Below are 16,125 nucleotides of genomic sequence, written 5' to 3' on the forward strand. Positions count from 1 at the left end.
AAATATGAGATCAGTCTTTTGCTCTGAACTGAGCTGTGTGGTAGGACACCGTGAGAAGAAAAGTGCTTTGGTGCTGTGGCTTAGTTGGTTAAAGTGCCTGTCTAGTAAACAGGAGATCCTGAGTTCAATTCTCAGCAGTGCCTTGCTATCAGTTTCTTTAGTTTATTCACTTGTTTATTATTTAAGTTTACATAACTAAAGTATATGATGAATCAAATTCTTTATAGGCGATTAAAAATCTATCGGGTTTTTCATTGGTGACAGAGACCCCATGAATGTCATTGAGTTTTCTATAAGTAGTAAGTTCAATACAAAGTAATTATAGACCAGTAAGCTTAACATCCATTGTGGGAAAAACTTTTGAAGAGCTCTTAAAGGGACTCTGTTACCAGTTTATCAGGTCCCTAACTCCTAACTAGTCTAATAGGTGCTTTGCTGCTGATAACTACAGGGTGATTTGTAGTAAAAAAATTTTTTATTATTTGCAAAGTTATGAGCATTTTCTAAATATGTAATTTAGCCTTTATTAGACATCTGGGAGGTAACAGCAGCAATTCTCCTGAGGTGGAGCTGACTCTCAGCATCTGATGCTGTCCTATCAGCATGAAGCTGCTTCACACACATTGTGAAACTCAAGCTACAGGGAAGGGGGATCAATTCAAACAGCCATATCTCGGGCTGTGGGCCACCTAAAAAAGCAGATTTGGTGGCATTTGAAAGACTGGATTCTACTCTTTCATAAGACACCAAAATCACAGTTCTAGCTGTGACAGAACCGAAGATATCACCTGTTGAAAACACAGTCGGGAATGGACGTACTATATGATCACACTGTGTTGCTGGACAGGGAAGGGGGAGAAGTTGTATGCTGATTGGACAGCGTCATACAGAAAACATTAGCTGCCCAGAGTAAAAAGGAGTCATCTCCTATTTGGCTATTAGAGCTACATTAGTATATATAAATAAATGCTCATAACTTTGCAAATAAACGTTTTTAAAACAAAAAACAACAAATCACACTGTAGTTATCAGCATCATAGCGCCTATTAGGCTAGTTAGGAAATTGGGAATTGATAAACTGGTGACAGAGTCCATTTAAGGGACTATATACAGGAGTATTTGACAGAAAATAGTATTATAATTTACAGCAAGCAGAGATTTACTAAGGGCAGAAGTTGTCCAACCAACCTGATTTGTATTTATCAAGAGAAAAATAAAAGTCTGGACAAATGGGATGCTGTAGTTATAGTGATTTATACTGTAAATATTGCTCGCTTTTCAGAGTTGTAAGCCAGGGGCACAGCTGGAACCACTATTATTAATGTAATTAATCAGTGACAAAGAGGATGGAATTAAAATAACTCTTTCTATAGGTGACAAACTTTAATATGTTTCTGGAAGTTCTCTTCTTAAAATAGAACGTTGTGAACAGGACTTGAACCTGTGCAGGGAGACCCCATTGGATTTCGAATCCAACGCCTTAACCACTCGGCCATCACAACTTATGTACCCTGACTGTTAAGACTTCTGGCAACTACACCTAAGGGGCTAGCCTAAAATATGAGATCAGTCTTTTGCTCTGAACTGAGCTGTGTGGTAGGACACCGTGAGAAGAAAAGTGCTTTGGTGCTGTGGCTTAGTTGGTTAAAGTGCCTGTCTAGTAAACAGGAGATCCTGAGTTCAATTCTCAGCAGTGCCTTGCTATCAGTTTCTTTAGTTTATTCACTTGTTTATTATTTAAGTTTACATAACTAAAGTATATGATGAATCAAATTCTTTATAGGCGATTAAAAATCTATCGGGTTTTTCATTGGTGACAGAGACCCCATGAATGTCATTGAGTTTTCTATAAGTAGTAAGTTCAATACAAAGTAATTATAGACCAGTAAGCTTAACATCCATTGTGGGAAAAACTTTTGAAGAGCTCTTAAAGGGACTCTGTTACCAGTTTATCAGGTCCCTAACTCCTAACTAGTCTAATAGGTGCTTTGCTGCTGATAACTACAGGGTGATTTGTAGTAAAAAAATGTTTATTATTTGCAAAGTTATGAGCATTTTCTAAATATGTAATTTAGCCTTTATTAGACATCTGGGAGGTAACAGCAGCAATTCTCCTGAGGTGGAGCTGACTCTCAGCATCTGATGCTGTCCTATCAGCATGAAGCTGCTTCACACACATTGTGAAACTCAAGCTACAGGGAAGGGGGATCAATTCAAACAGCCATATCTCGGGCTGTGGGCCACCTAAAAAAGCAGATTTGGTGGCATTTGAAAGACTGGATTCTACTCTTTCATAATACACCAAAATCACAGTTCTAGCTGTGACAGAACCGAAGATATCACCTGTTGAAAACACAGTCGGGAATGGACGTACTATATGATCACACTGTGTTGCTGGACAGGGAAGGGGGAGAAGTTGTATGCTGATTGGACAGCGTCATACAGAAAACATTAGCTGCCCAGAGTAAAAAGGAGTCATCTCCTATTTGGCTATTAGAGCTACATTAGTATATATAAATAAATGCTCATAACTTTGCAAATAAACGTTTTTAAAACAAAAAACAACAAATCACACTGTAGTTATCAGCATCATAGCGCCTATTAGGCTAGTTAGGAAATTGGGAATTGATAAACTGGTGACAGAGTCCATTTAAGGGACTATATACAGGAGTATTTGACAGAAAATAGTATTATAATTTACAGCAAGCAGAGATTTACTAAGGGCAGAAGTTGTCCAACCAACCTGATTTGTATTTATCAAGAGAAAAATAAAAGTCTGGACAAATGGGATGCTGTAGTTATAGTGATTTATACTGTAAATATTGCTCGCTTTTCAGAGTTGTAAGCCAGGGGCACAGCTGGAACCACTATTATTAATGTAATTAATCAGTGACAAAGAGGATGGAATTAAAATAACTCTTTCTATAGGTGACAAACTTTAATATGTTTCTGGAAGTTCTCTTCTTAAAATAGAACGTTGTGAACAGGACTTGAACCTGTGCAGGGAGACCCCATTGGATTTCGAATCCAACGCCTTAACCACTCGGCCATCACAACTTATGTACCCTGACTGTTAAGACTTCTGGCAACTACACCTAAGGGGCTAGCCTAAAATATGAGATCAGTCTTTTGCTCTGAACTGAGCTGTGTGGTAGGACACCGTGAGAAGAAAAGTGCTTTGGTGCTGTGGCTTAGTTGGTTAAAGTGCCTGTCTAGTAAACAGGAGATCCTGAGTTCAATTCTCAGCAGTGCCTTGCTATCAGTTTCTTTAGTTTATTCACTTGTTTATTATTTAAGTTTACATAACTAAAGTATATGATGAATCAAATTCTTTATAGGCGATTAAAAATCTATCGGGTTTTTCATTGGTGACAGAGACCCCATGAATGTCATTGAGTTTTCTATAAGTAGTAAGTTCAATACAAAGTAATTATAGACCAGTAAGCTTAACATCCATTGTGGGAAAAACTTTTGAAGAGCTCTTAAAGGGACTCTGTTACCAGTTTATCAGGTCCCTAACTCCTAACTAGTCTAATAGGTGCTTTGCTGCTGATAACTACAGGGTGATTTGTAGTAAAAAAATGTTTATTATTTGCAAAGTTATGAGCATTTTCTAAATATGTAATTTAGCCTTTATTAGACATCTGGGAGGTAACAGCAGCAATTCTCCTGAGGTGGAGCTGACTCTCAGCATCTGATGCTGTCCTATCAGCATGAAGCTGCTTCACACACATTGTGAAACTCAAGCTACAGGGAAGGGGGATCAATTCAAACAGCCATATCTCGGGCTGTGGGCCACCTAAAAAAGCAGATTTGGTGGCATTTGAAAGACTGGATTCTACTCTTTCATAATACACCAAAATCACAGTTCTAGCTGTGACAGAACCGAAGATATCACCTGTTGAAAACACAGTCGGGAATGGACGTACTATATGATCACACTGTGTTGCTGGACAGGGAAGGGGGAGAAGTTGTATGCTGATTGGACAGCGTCATACAGAAAACATTAGCTGCCCAGAGTAAAAAGGAGTCATCTCCTATTTGGCTATTAGAGCTACATTAGTATATATAAATAAATGCTCATAACTTTGCAAATAAACGTTTTTAAAACAAAAAACAACAAATCACACTGTAGTTATCAGCATCATAGCGCCTATTAGGCTAGTTAGGAAATTGGGAATTGATAAACTGGTGACAGAGTCCATTTAAGGGACTATATACAGGAGTATTTGACAGAAAATAGTATTATAATTTACAGCAAGCAGAGATTTACTAAGGGCAGAAGTTGTCCAACCAACCTGATTTGTATTTATCAAGAGAAAAATAAAAGTCTGGACAAATGGGATGCTGTAGTTATAGTGATTTATACTGTAAATATTGCTCGCTTTTCAGAGTTGTAAGCCAGGGGCACAGCTGGAACCACTATTATTAATGTAATTAATCAGTGACAAAGAGGATGGAATTAAAATAACTCTTTCTATAGGTGACAAACTTTAATATGTTTCTGGAAGTTCTCTTCTTAAAATAGAACGTTGTGAACAGGACTTGAACCTGTGCAGGGAGACCCCATTGGATTTCGAATCCAACGCCTTAACCACTCGGCCATCACAACTTATGTACCCTGACTGTTAAGACTTCTGGCAACTACACCTAAGGGGCTAGCCTAAAATATGAGATCAGTCTTTTGCTCTGAACTGAGCTGTGTGGTAGGACACCGTGAGAAGAAAAGTGCTTTGGTGCTGTGGCTTAGTTGGTTAAAGTGCCTGTCTAGTAAACAGGAGATCCTGAGTTCAATTCTCAGCAGTGCCTTGCTATCAGTTTCTTTAGTTTATTCACTTGTTTATTATTTAAGTTTACATAACTAAAGTATATGATGAATCAAATTCTTTATAGGCGATTAAAAATCTATCGGGTTTTTCATTGGTGACAGAGACCCCATGAATGTCATTGAGTTTTCTATAAGTAGTAAGTTCAATACAAAGTAATTATAGACCAGTAAGCTTAACATCCATTGTGGGAAAAACTTTTGAAGAGCTCTTAAAGGGACTCTGTTACCAGTTTATCAGGTCCCTAACTCCTAACTAGTCTAATAGGTGCTTTGCTGCTGATAACTACAGGGTGATTTGTAGTAAAAAAATGTTTATTATTTGCAAAGTTATGAGCATTTTCTAAATATGTAATTTAGCCTTTATTAGACATCTGGGAGGTAACAGCAGCAATTCTCCTGAGGTGGAGCTGACTCTCAGCATCTGATGCTGTCCTATCAGCATGAAGCTGCTTCACACACATTGTGAAACTCAAGCTACAGGGAAGGGGGATCAATTCAAACAGCCATATCTCGGGCTGTGGGCCACCTAAAAAAGCAGATTTGGTGGCATTTGAAAGACTGGATTCTACTCTTTCATAATACACCAAAATCACAGTTCTAGCTGTGACAGAACCGAAGATATCACCTGTTGAAAACACAGTCGGGAATGGACGTACTATATGATCACACTGTGTTGCTGGACAGGGAAGGGGGAGAAGTTGTATGCTGATTGGACAGCGTCATACAGAAAACATTAGCTGCCCAGAGTAAAAAGGAGTCATCTCCTATTTGGCTATTAGAGCTACATTAGTATATATAAATAAATGCTCATAACTTTGCAAATAAACGTTTTTAAAACAAAAAACAACAAATCACACTGTAGTTATCAGCATCATAGCGCCTATTAGGCTAGTTAGGAAATTGGGAATTGATAAACTGGTGACAGAGTCCATTTAAGGGACTATATACAGGAGTATTTGACAGAAAATAGTATTATAATTTACAGCAAGCAGAGATTTACTAAGGGCAGAAGTTGTCCAACCAACCTGATTTGTATTTATCAAGAGAAAAATAAAAGTCTGGACAAATGGGATGCTGTAGTTATAGTGATTTATACTGTAAATATTGCTCGCTTTTCAGAGTTGTAAGCCAGGGGCACAGCTGGAACCACTATTATTAATGTAATTAATCAGTGACAAAGAGGATGGAATTAAAATAACTCTTTCTATAGGTGACAAACTTTAATATGTTTCTGGAAGTTCTCTTCTTAAAATAGAACGTTGTGAACAGGACTTGAACCTGTGCAGGGAGACCCCATTGGATTTCGATTCCAACGCCTTAACCACTCGGCCATCACAACTTATGTACCCTGACTGTTAAGACTTCTGGCAACTACACCTAAGGGGCTAGCCTAAAATATGAGATCAGTCTTTTGCTCTGAACTGAGCTGTGTGGTAGGACACCGTGAGAAGAAAAGTGCTTTGGTGCTGTGGCTTAGTTGGTTAAAGTGCCTGTCTAGTAAACAGGAGATCCTGAGTTCAATTCTCAGCAGTGCCTTGCTATCAGTTTCTTTAGTTTATTCACTTGTTTATTATTTAAGTTTACATAACTAAAGTATATGATGAATCAAATTCTTTATAGGCGATTAAAAATCTATCGGGTTTTTCATTGGTGACAGAGACCCCATGAATGTCATTGAGTTTTCTATAAGTAGTAAGTTCAATACAAAGTAATTATAGACCAGTAAGCTTAACATCCATTGTGGGAAAAACTTTTGAAGAGCTCTTAAAGGGACTCTGTTACCAGTTTATCAGGTCCCTAACTCCTAACTAGTCTAATAGGTGCTTTGCTGCTGATAACTACAGGGTGATTTGTAGTAAAAAAATGTTTATTATTTGCAAAGTTATGAGCATTTTCTAAATATGTAATTTAGCCTTTATTAGACATCTGGGAGGTAACAGCAGCAATTCTCCTGAGGTGGAGCTGACTCTCAGCATCTGATGCTGTCCTATCAGCATGAAGCTGCTTCACACACATTGTGAAACTCAAGCTACAGGGAAGGGGGATCAATTCAAACAGCCATATCTCGGGCTGTGGGCCACCTAAAAAAGCAGATTTGGTGGCATTTGAAAGACTGGATTCTACTCTTTCATAATACACCAAAATCACAGTTCTAGCTGTGACAGAACCGAAGATATCACCTGTTGAAAACACAGTCGGGAATGGACGTACTATATGATCACACTGTGTTGCTGGACAGGGAAGGGGGAGAAGTTGTATGCTGATTGGACAGCGTCATACAGAAAACATTAGCTGCCCAGAGTAAAAAGGAGTCATCTCCTATTTGGCTATTAGAGCTACATTAGTATATATAAATAAATGCTCATAACTTTGCAAATAAACGTTTTTAAAACAAAAAACAACAAATCACACTGTAGTTATCAGCATCATAGCGCCTATTAGGCTAGTTAGGAAATTGGGAATTGATAAACTGGTGACAGAGTCCATTTAAGGGACTATATACAGGAGTATTTGACAGAAAATAGTATTATAATTTACAGCAAGCAGAGATTTACTAAGGGCAGAAGTTGTCCAACCAACCTGATTTGTATTTATCAAGAGAAAAATAAAAGTCTGGACAAATGGGATGCTGTAGTTATAGTGATTTATACTGTAAATATTGCTCGCTTTTCAGAGTTGTAAGCCAGGGGCACAGCTGGAACCACTATTATTAATGTAATTAATCAGTGACAAAGAGGATGGAATTAAAATAACTCTTTCTATAGGTGACAAACTTTAATATGTTTCTGGAAGTTCTCTTCTTAAAATAGAACGTTGTGAACAGGACTTGAACCTGTGCAGGGAGACCCCATTGGATTTCGATTCCAACGCCTTAACCACTCGGCCATCACAACTTATGTACCCTGACTGTTAAGACTTCTGGCAACTACACCTAAGGGGCTAGCCTAAAATATGAGATCAGTCTTTTGCTCTGAACTGAGCTGTGTGGTAGGACACCGTGAGAAGAAAAGTGCTTTGGTGCTGTGGCTTAGTTGGTTAAAGTGCCTGTCTAGTAAACAGGAGATCCTGAGTTCAATTCTCAGCAGTGCCTTGCTATCAGTTTCTTTAGTTTATTCACTTGTTTATTATTTAAGTTTACATAACTAAAGTATATGATGAATCAAATTCTTTATAGGCGATTAAAAATCTATCGGGTTTTTCATTGGTGACAGAGACCCCATGAATGTCATTGAGTTTTCTATAAGTAGTAAGTTCAATACAAAGTAATTATAGACCAGTAAGCTTAACATCCATTGTGGGAAAAACTTTTGAAGAGCTCTTAAAGGGACTCTGTTACCAGTTTATCAGGTCCCTAACTCCTAACTAGTCTAATAGGTGCTTTGCTGCTGATAACTACAGGGTGATTTGTAGTAAAAAAATGTTTATTATTTGCAAAGTTATGAGCATTTTCTAAATATGTAATTTAGCCTTTATTAGACATCTGGGAGGTAACAGCAGCAATTCTCCTGAGGTGGAGCTGACTCTCAGCATCTGATGCTGTCCTATCAGCATGAAGCTGCTTCACACACATTGTGAAACTCAAGCTACAGGGAAGGGGGATCAATTCAAACAGCCATATCTCGGGCTGTGGGCCACCTAAAAAAGCAGATTTGGTGGCATTTGAAAGACTGGATTCTACTCTTTCATAATACACCAAAATCACAGTTCTAGCTGTGACAGAACCGAAGATATCACCTGTTGAAAACACAGTCGGGAATGGACGTACTATATGATCACACTGTGTTGCTGGACAGGGAAGGGGGAGAAGTTGTATGCTGATTGGACAGCGTCATACAGAAAACATTAGCTGCCCAGAGTAAAAAGGAGTCATCTCCTATTTGGCTATTAGAGCTACATTAGTATATATAAATAAATGCTCATAACTTTGCAAATAAACGTTTTTAAAACAAAAAACAACAAATCACACTGTAGTTATCAGCATCATAGCGCCTATTAGGCTAGTTAGGAAATTGGGAATTGATAAACTGGTGACAGAGTCCATTTAAGGGACTATATACAGGAGTATTTGACAGAAAATAGTATTATAATTTACAGCAAGCAGAGATTTACTAAGGGCAGAAGTTGTCCAACCAACCTGATTTGTATTTATCAAGAGAAAAATAAAAGTCTGGACAAATGGGATGCTGTAGTTATAGTGATTTATACTGTAAATATTGCTCGCTTTTCAGAGTTGTAAGCCAGGGGCACAGCTGGAACCACTATTATTAATGTAATTAATCAGTGACAAAGAGGATGGAATTAAAATAACTCTTTCTATAGGTGACAAACTTTAATATGTTTCTGGAAGTTCTCTTCTTAAAATAGAACGTTGTGAACAGGACTTGAACCTGTGCAGGGAGACCCCATTGGATTTCGAATCCAACGCCTTAACCACTCGGCCATCACAACTTATGTACCCTGACTGTTAAGACTTCTGGCAACTACACCTAAGGGGCTAGCTTAAAATATGAGATCAGTCTTTTGCTCTGAACTGAGCTGTGTGGTAGGACACCGTGAGAAGAAAAGTGCTTTGGTCCTGTGGCTTAGTTGGTTAAAGTGCCTGTCTAGTAAACAGGAGATCCTGAGTTCAATTCTCAGCAGTGCCTTGCTATCAGTTTCTTTAGTTTATTCACTTGTTTATTATTTAAGTTTACATAACTAAAGTATATGATGAATCAAATTCTTTATAGGCGATTAAAAATCTATCGGGTTTTTCATTGGTGACAGAGACCCCATGAATGTCATTGAGTTTTCTATAAGTAGTAAGTTCAATACAAAGTAATTATAGACCAGTAAGCTTAACATCCATTGTGGGAAAAACTTTTGAAGAGCTCTTAAAGGGACTCTGTTACCAGTTTATCAGGTCCCTAACTCCTAACTAGTCTAATAGGTGCTTTGCTGCTGATAACTACAGGGTGATTTGTAGTAAAAAAATGTTTATTATTTGCAAAGTTATGAGCATTTTCTAAATATGTAATTTAGCCTTTATTAGACATCTGGGAGGTAACAGCAGCAATTCTCCTGAGGTGGAGCTGACTCTCAGCATCTGATGCTGTCCTATCAGCATGAAGCTGCTTCACACACATTGTGAAACTCAAGCTACAGGGAAGGGGGATCAATTCAAACAGCCATATCTCGGGCTGTGGGCCACCTAAAAAAGCAGATTTGGTGGCATTTGAAAGACTGGATTCTACTCTTTCATAATACACCAAAATCACAGTTCTAGCTGTGACAGAACCGAAGATATCACCTGTTGAAAACACAGTCGGGAATGGACGTACTATATGATCACACTGTGTTGCTGGACAGGGAAGGGGGAGAAGTTGTATGCTGATTGGACAGCGTCATACAGAAAACATTAGCTGCCCAGAGTAAAAAGGAGTCATCTCCTATTTGGCTATTAGAGCTACATTAGTATATATAAATAAATGCTCATAACTTTGCAAATAAACGTTTTTAAAACAAAAAACAACAAATCACACTGTAGTTATCAGCATCATAGCGCCTATTAGGCTAGTTAGGAAATTGGGAATTGATAAACTGGTGACAGAGTCCATTTAAGGGACTATATACAGGAGTATTTGACAGAAAATAGTATTATAATTTACAGCAAGCAGAGATTTACTAAGGGCAGAAGTTGTCCAACCAACCTGATTTGTATTTATCAAGAGAAAAATAAAAGTCTGGACAAATGGGATGCTGTAGTTATAGTGATTTATACTGTAAATATTGCTCGCTTTTCAGAGTTGTAAGCCAGGGGCACAGCTGGAACCACTATTATTAATGTAATTAATCAGTGACAAAGAGGATGGAATTAAAATAACTCTTTCTATAGGTGACAAACTTTAATATGTTTCTGGAAGTTCTCTTCTTAAAATAGAACGTTGTGAACAGGACTTGAACCTGTGCAGGGAGACCCCATTGGATTTCGAATCCAACGCCTTAACCACTCGGCCATCACAACTTATGTACCCTGACTGTTAAGACTTCTGGCAACTACACCTAAGGGGCTAGCTTAAAATATGAGATCAGTCTTTTGCTCTGAACTGAGCTGTGTGGTAGGACACCGTGAGAAGAAAAGTGCTTTGGTCCTGTGGCTTAGTTGGTTAAAGTGCCTGTCTAGTAAACAGGAGATCCTGAGTTCAATTCTCAGCAGTGCCTTGCTATCAGTTTCTTTAGTTTATTCACTTGTTTATTATTTAAGTTTACATAACTAAAGTATATGATGAATCAAATTCTTTATAGGCGATTAAAAATCTATCGGGTTTTTCATTGGTGACAGAGACCCCATGAATGTCATTGAGTTTTCTATAAGTAGTAAGTTCAATACAAAGTAATTATAGACCAGTAAGCTTAACATCCATTGTGGGAAAAACTTTTGAAGAGCTCTTAAAGGGACTCTGTTACCAGTTTATCAGGTCCCTAACTCCTAACTAGTCTAATAGGTGCTTTGCTGCTGATAACTACAGGGTGATTTGTAGTAAAAAAATGTTTATTATTTGCAAAGTTATGAGCATTTTCTAAATATGTAATTTAGCCTTTATTAGACATCTGGGAGGTAACAGCAGCAATTCTCCTGAGGTGGAGCTGACTCTCAGCATCTGATGCTGTCCTATCAGCATGAAGCTGCTTCACACACATTGTGAAACTCAAGCTACAGGGAAGGGGGATCAATTCAAACAGCCATATCTCGGGCTGTGGGCCACCTAAAAAAGCAGATTTGGTGGCATTTGAAAGACTGGATTCTACTCTTTCATAATACACCAAAATCACAGTTCTAGCTGTGACAGAACCGAAGATATCACCTGTTGAAAACACAGTCGGGAATGGACGTACTATATGATCACACTGTGTTGCTGGACAGGGAAGGGGGAGAAGTTGTATGCTGATTGGACAGCGTCATACAGAAAACATTAGCTGCCCAGAGTAAAAAGGAGTCATCTCCTATTTGGCTATTAGAGCTACATTAGTATATATAAATAAATGCTCATAACTTTGCAAATAAACGTTTTTAAAACAAAAAACAACAAATCACACTGTAGTTATCAGCATCATAGCGCCTATTAGGCTAGTTAGGAAATTGGGAATTGATAAACTGGTGACAGAGTCCATTTAAGGGACTATATACAGGAGTATTTGACAGAAAATAGTATTATAATTTACAGCAAGCAGAGATTTACTAAGGGCAGAAGTTGTCCAACCAACCTGATTTGTATTTATCAAGAGAAAAATAAAAGTCTGGACAAATGGGATGCTGTAGTTATAGTGATTTATACTGTAAATATTGCTCGCTTTTCAGAGTTGTAAGCCAGGGGCACAGCTGGAACCACTATTATTAATGTAATTAATCAGTGACAAAGAGGATGGAATTAAAATAACTCTTTCTATAGGTGACAAACTTTAATATGTTTCTGGAAGTTCTCTTCTTAAAATAGAACGTTGTGAACAGGACTTGAACCTGTGCAGGGAGACCCCATTGGATTTCGATTCCAACGCCTTAACCACTCGGCCATCACAACTTATGTACCCTGACTGTTAAGACTTCTGGCAACTACACCTAAGGGGCTAGCCTAAAATATGAGATCAGTCTTTTGCTCTGAACTGAGCTGTGTGGTAGGACACCGTGAGAAGAAAAGTGCTTTGGTGCTGTGGCTTAGTTGGTTAAAGTGCCTGTCTAGTAAACAGGAGATCCTGAGTTCAATTCTCAGCAGTGCCTTGCTATCAGTTTCTTTAGTTTATTCACTTGTTTATTATTTAAGTTTACATAACTAAAGTATATGATGAATCAAATTCTTTATAGGCGATTAAAAATCTATCGGGTTTTTCATTGGTGACAGAGACCCCATGAATGTCATTGAGTTTTCTATAAGTAGTAAGTTCAATACAAAGTAATTATAGACCAGTAAGCTTAACATCCATTGTGGGAAAAACTTTTGAAGAGCTCTTAAAGGGACTCTGTTACCAGTTTATCAGGTCCCTAACTCCTAACTAGTCTAATAGGTGCTTTGCTGCTGATAACTACAGGGTGATTTGTAGTAAAAAAATGTTTATTATTTGCAAAGTTATGAGCATTTTCTAAATATGTAATTTAGCCTTTATTAGACATCTGGGAGGTAACAGCAGCAATTCTCCTGAGGTGGAGCTGACTCTCAGCATCTGATGCTGTCCTATCAGCATGAAGCTGCTTCACACACATTGTGAAACTCAAGCTACAGGGAAGGGGGATCAATTCAAACAGCCATATCTCGGGCTGTGGGCCACCTAAAAAAGCAGATTTGGTGGCATTTGAAAGACTGGATTCTACTCTTTCATAATACACCAAAATCACAGTTCTAGCTGTGACAGAAAGGAAGATATCACCTGTTGAAAACACAGTCGGGAATGGACGCAGTGTACTATATGATCACACTGTGTTGCTGGACAGGGAAGGGGGAGAAGTTGTATGCTGATTGGACAGCGTCATACAGAAAACATTAGCTGCCCAGAGTAAAAAGGAGTCATCTCCTATTTGGCTATTAGAGCTACATTAGTATATATAAATAAATGCTCATAACTTTGCAAATAAACGTTTTTAAAACAAAAAACAACAAATCACACTGTAGTTATCAGCATCATAGCGCCTATTAGGCTAGTTAGGAAATTGGGAATTGATAAACTGGTGACAGAGTCCATTTAAGGGACTATATACAGGAGTATTTGACAGAAAATAGTATTATAATTTACAGCAAGCAGAGATTTACTAAGGGCAGAAGTTGTCCAACCAACCTGATTTGTATTTATCAAGAGAAAAATAAAAGTCTGGACAAATGGGATGCTGTAGTTATAGTGATTTATACTGTAAATATTGCTCGCTTTTCAGAGTTGTAAGCCAGGGGCACAGCTGGAACCACTATTATTAATGTAATTAATCAGTGACAAAGAGGATGGAATTAAAATAACTCTTTCTATAGGTGACAAACTTTAATATGTTTCTGGAAGTTCTCTTCTTAAAATAGAACGTTGTGAACAGGACTTGAACCTGTGCAGGGAGACCCCATTGGATTTCGAATCCAACGCCTTAACCACTCGGCCATCACAACTTATGTACCCTGACTGTTAAGACTTCTGGCAACTACACCTAAGGGGCTAGCCTAAAATATGAGATCAGTCTTTTGCTCTGAACTGAGCTGTGTGGTAGGACACCGTGAGAAGAAAAGTGCTTTGGTCCTGTGGCTTAGTTGGTTAAAGTGCCTGTCTAGTAAACAGGAGATCCTGAGTTCAATTCTCAGTAGTGCCTTGCTATCAGTTTCTTTAGTTTATTCACTTGTTTATTATTTAAGTTTACATAACTAAAGTATATGATGAATCAAATTCTTTATAGGCGATTAAAAATCTATCGGGTTTTTCATTGGTGACAGAGACCCCATGAATGTCATTGAGTTTTCTATAAGTAGTAAGTTCAATACAAAGTAATTATAGACCAGTAAGCTTAACATCCATTGTGGGAAAAACTTTTGAAGAGCTCTTAAAGGGACTCTGTTACCAGTTTATCAGGTCCCTAACTCCTAACTAGTCTAATAGGTGCTTTGCTGCTGATAACTACAGGGTGATTTGTAGTAAAAAAATGTTTATTATTTGCAAAGTTATGAGCATTTTCTAAATATGTAATTTAGCCTTTATTAGACATCTGGGAGGTAACAGCAGCAATTCTCCTGAGGTGGAGCTGACTCTCAGCATCTGATGCTGTCCTATCAGCATGAAGCTGCTTCACACACATTGTGAAACTCAAGCTACAGGGAAGGGGGATCAATTCAAACAGCCATATCTCGGGCTGTGGGCCACCTAAAAAAGCAGATTTGGTGGCATTTGAAAGACTGGATTCTACTCTTTCATAATACACCAAAATCACAGTTCTAGCTGTGACAGAACCGAAGATATCACCTGTTGAAAACACAGTCGGGAATGGACGTACTATATGATCACACTGTGTTGCTGGACAGGGAAGGGGGAGAAGTTGTATGCTGATTGGACAGCGTCATACAGAAAACATTAGCTGCCCAGAGTAAAAAGGAGTCATCTCCTATTTGGCTATTAGAGCTACATTAGTATATATAAATAAATGCTCATAACTTTGCAAATAAACGTTTTTAAAACAAAAAACAACAAATCACACTGTAGTTATCAGCATCATAGCGCCTATTAGGCTAGTTAGGAAATTGGGAATTGATAAACTGGTGACAGAGTCCATTTAAGGGACTATATACAGGAGTATTTGACAGAAAATAGTATTATAATTTACAGCAAGCAGAGATTTACTAAGGGCAGAAGTTGTCCAACCAACCTGATTTGTATTTATCAAGAGAAAAATAAAAGTCTGGACAAATGGGATGCTGTAGTTATAGTGATTTATACTGTAAATATTGCTCGCTTTTCAGAGTTGTAAGCCAGGGGCACAGCTGGAACCACTATTATTAATGTAATTAATCAGTGACAAAGAGGATGGAATTAAAATAACTCTTTCTATAGGTGACAAACTTTAATATGTTTCTGGAAGTTCTCTTCTTAAAATAGAACGTTGTGAACAGGACTTGAACCTGTGCAGGGAGACCCCATTGGATTTCGAATCCAACGCCTTAACCACTCGGCCATCACAACTTATGTACCCTGACTGTTAAGACTTCTGGCAACTACACCTAAGGGGCTAGCCTAAAATATGAGATCAGTCTTTTGCTCTGAACTGAGCTGTGTGGTAGGACACCGTGAGAAGAAAAGTGCTTTGGTGCTGTGGCTTAGTTGGTTAAAGTGCCTGTCTAGTTAACAGGAGATCCTGAGTTCAATTCTCAGCAGTGCCTTGCTATCAGTTTCTTTAGTTTATTCACTTGTTTATTATTTAAGTTTACATAACTAAAGTATATGATGAATCAAATTCTTTATAGGCGATTAAAAATCTATCGGGTTTTTCATTGGTGACAGAGACCCCATGAATGTCATTGAGTTTTCTATAAGTAGTAAGTTCAATACAAAGTAATTATAGACCAGTAAGCTTAACATCCATTGTGGGAAAAACTTTTGAAGAGCTCTTAAAGGGACTCTGTTACCAGTTTATCAGGTCCCTAACTCCTAACTAGTCTAATAGGTGCTTTGCTGCTGATAACTACAGGGTGATTTGTAGTAAAAAAATGTTTATTATTTGCAAAGTTATGAGCATTTTCTAAATATGTAATTTAGCCTTTATTAGACATCTGGGAGGTAACAGCAGCAATTCTCCTGAGGTGGAG

The 16,125-nt window shown here is 38.0% G+C and overlaps 10 non-coding genes across 10 annotated transcripts; all 10 read right to left on the reverse strand.

Moving 5' to 3' along the window:
* Positions 1-1,420: 1,420 nt before the first annotated feature.
* On the reverse strand, positions 1,421-1,502 carry TRNAS-CGA (transfer RNA serine (anticodon CGA)). The gene has a single exon. It is a non-coding gene; the product is annotated as a tRNA-Ser (tRNA).
* Positions 1,503-2,975: 1,473 nt separating this feature from the next.
* TRNAS-CGA (transfer RNA serine (anticodon CGA)) lies at positions 2,976-3,057 on the reverse strand. The gene has a single exon. It is a non-coding gene; the product is annotated as a tRNA-Ser (tRNA).
* Positions 3,058-4,530: 1,473 nt separating this feature from the next.
* On the reverse strand, positions 4,531-4,612 carry TRNAS-CGA (transfer RNA serine (anticodon CGA)). Its single transcript has one exon. It is a non-coding gene; the product is annotated as a tRNA-Ser (tRNA).
* A 1,473-nt stretch (positions 4,613-6,085) lies between these two features.
* Positions 6,086-6,167, reverse strand: TRNAS-CGA (transfer RNA serine (anticodon CGA)). The gene has a single exon. It is a non-coding gene; the product is annotated as a tRNA-Ser (tRNA).
* Positions 6,168-7,640: 1,473 nt separating this feature from the next.
* On the reverse strand, positions 7,641-7,722 carry TRNAS-CGA (transfer RNA serine (anticodon CGA)). The gene has a single exon. It is a non-coding gene; the product is annotated as a tRNA-Ser (tRNA).
* A 1,473-nt stretch (positions 7,723-9,195) lies between these two features.
* Positions 9,196-9,277, reverse strand: TRNAS-CGA (transfer RNA serine (anticodon CGA)). The gene has a single exon. It is a non-coding gene; the product is annotated as a tRNA-Ser (tRNA).
* Positions 9,278-10,750: 1,473 nt separating this feature from the next.
* Positions 10,751-10,832, reverse strand: TRNAS-CGA (transfer RNA serine (anticodon CGA)). The gene has a single exon. It is a non-coding gene; the product is annotated as a tRNA-Ser (tRNA).
* A 1,473-nt stretch (positions 10,833-12,305) lies between these two features.
* Positions 12,306-12,387, reverse strand: TRNAS-CGA (transfer RNA serine (anticodon CGA)). Its single transcript has one exon. It is a non-coding gene; the product is annotated as a tRNA-Ser (tRNA).
* A 1,478-nt stretch (positions 12,388-13,865) lies between these two features.
* Positions 13,866-13,947, reverse strand: TRNAS-CGA (transfer RNA serine (anticodon CGA)). The gene has a single exon. It is a non-coding gene; the product is annotated as a tRNA-Ser (tRNA).
* A 1,473-nt stretch (positions 13,948-15,420) lies between these two features.
* TRNAS-CGA (transfer RNA serine (anticodon CGA)) lies at positions 15,421-15,502 on the reverse strand. Its single transcript has one exon. It is a non-coding gene; the product is annotated as a tRNA-Ser (tRNA).
* Positions 15,503-16,125: the final 623 nt, after the last annotated feature.

The sequence above is a fragment of the Rhinoderma darwinii genome (assembly GCF_050947455.1).
Source record: "Rhinoderma darwinii isolate aRhiDar2 chromosome 3 unlocalized genomic scaffold, aRhiDar2.hap1 SUPER_3_unloc_13, whole genome shotgun sequence".
Classification (NCBI taxonomy): domain Eukaryota; kingdom Metazoa; phylum Chordata; class Amphibia; order Anura; family Rhinodermatidae; genus Rhinoderma; species Rhinoderma darwinii.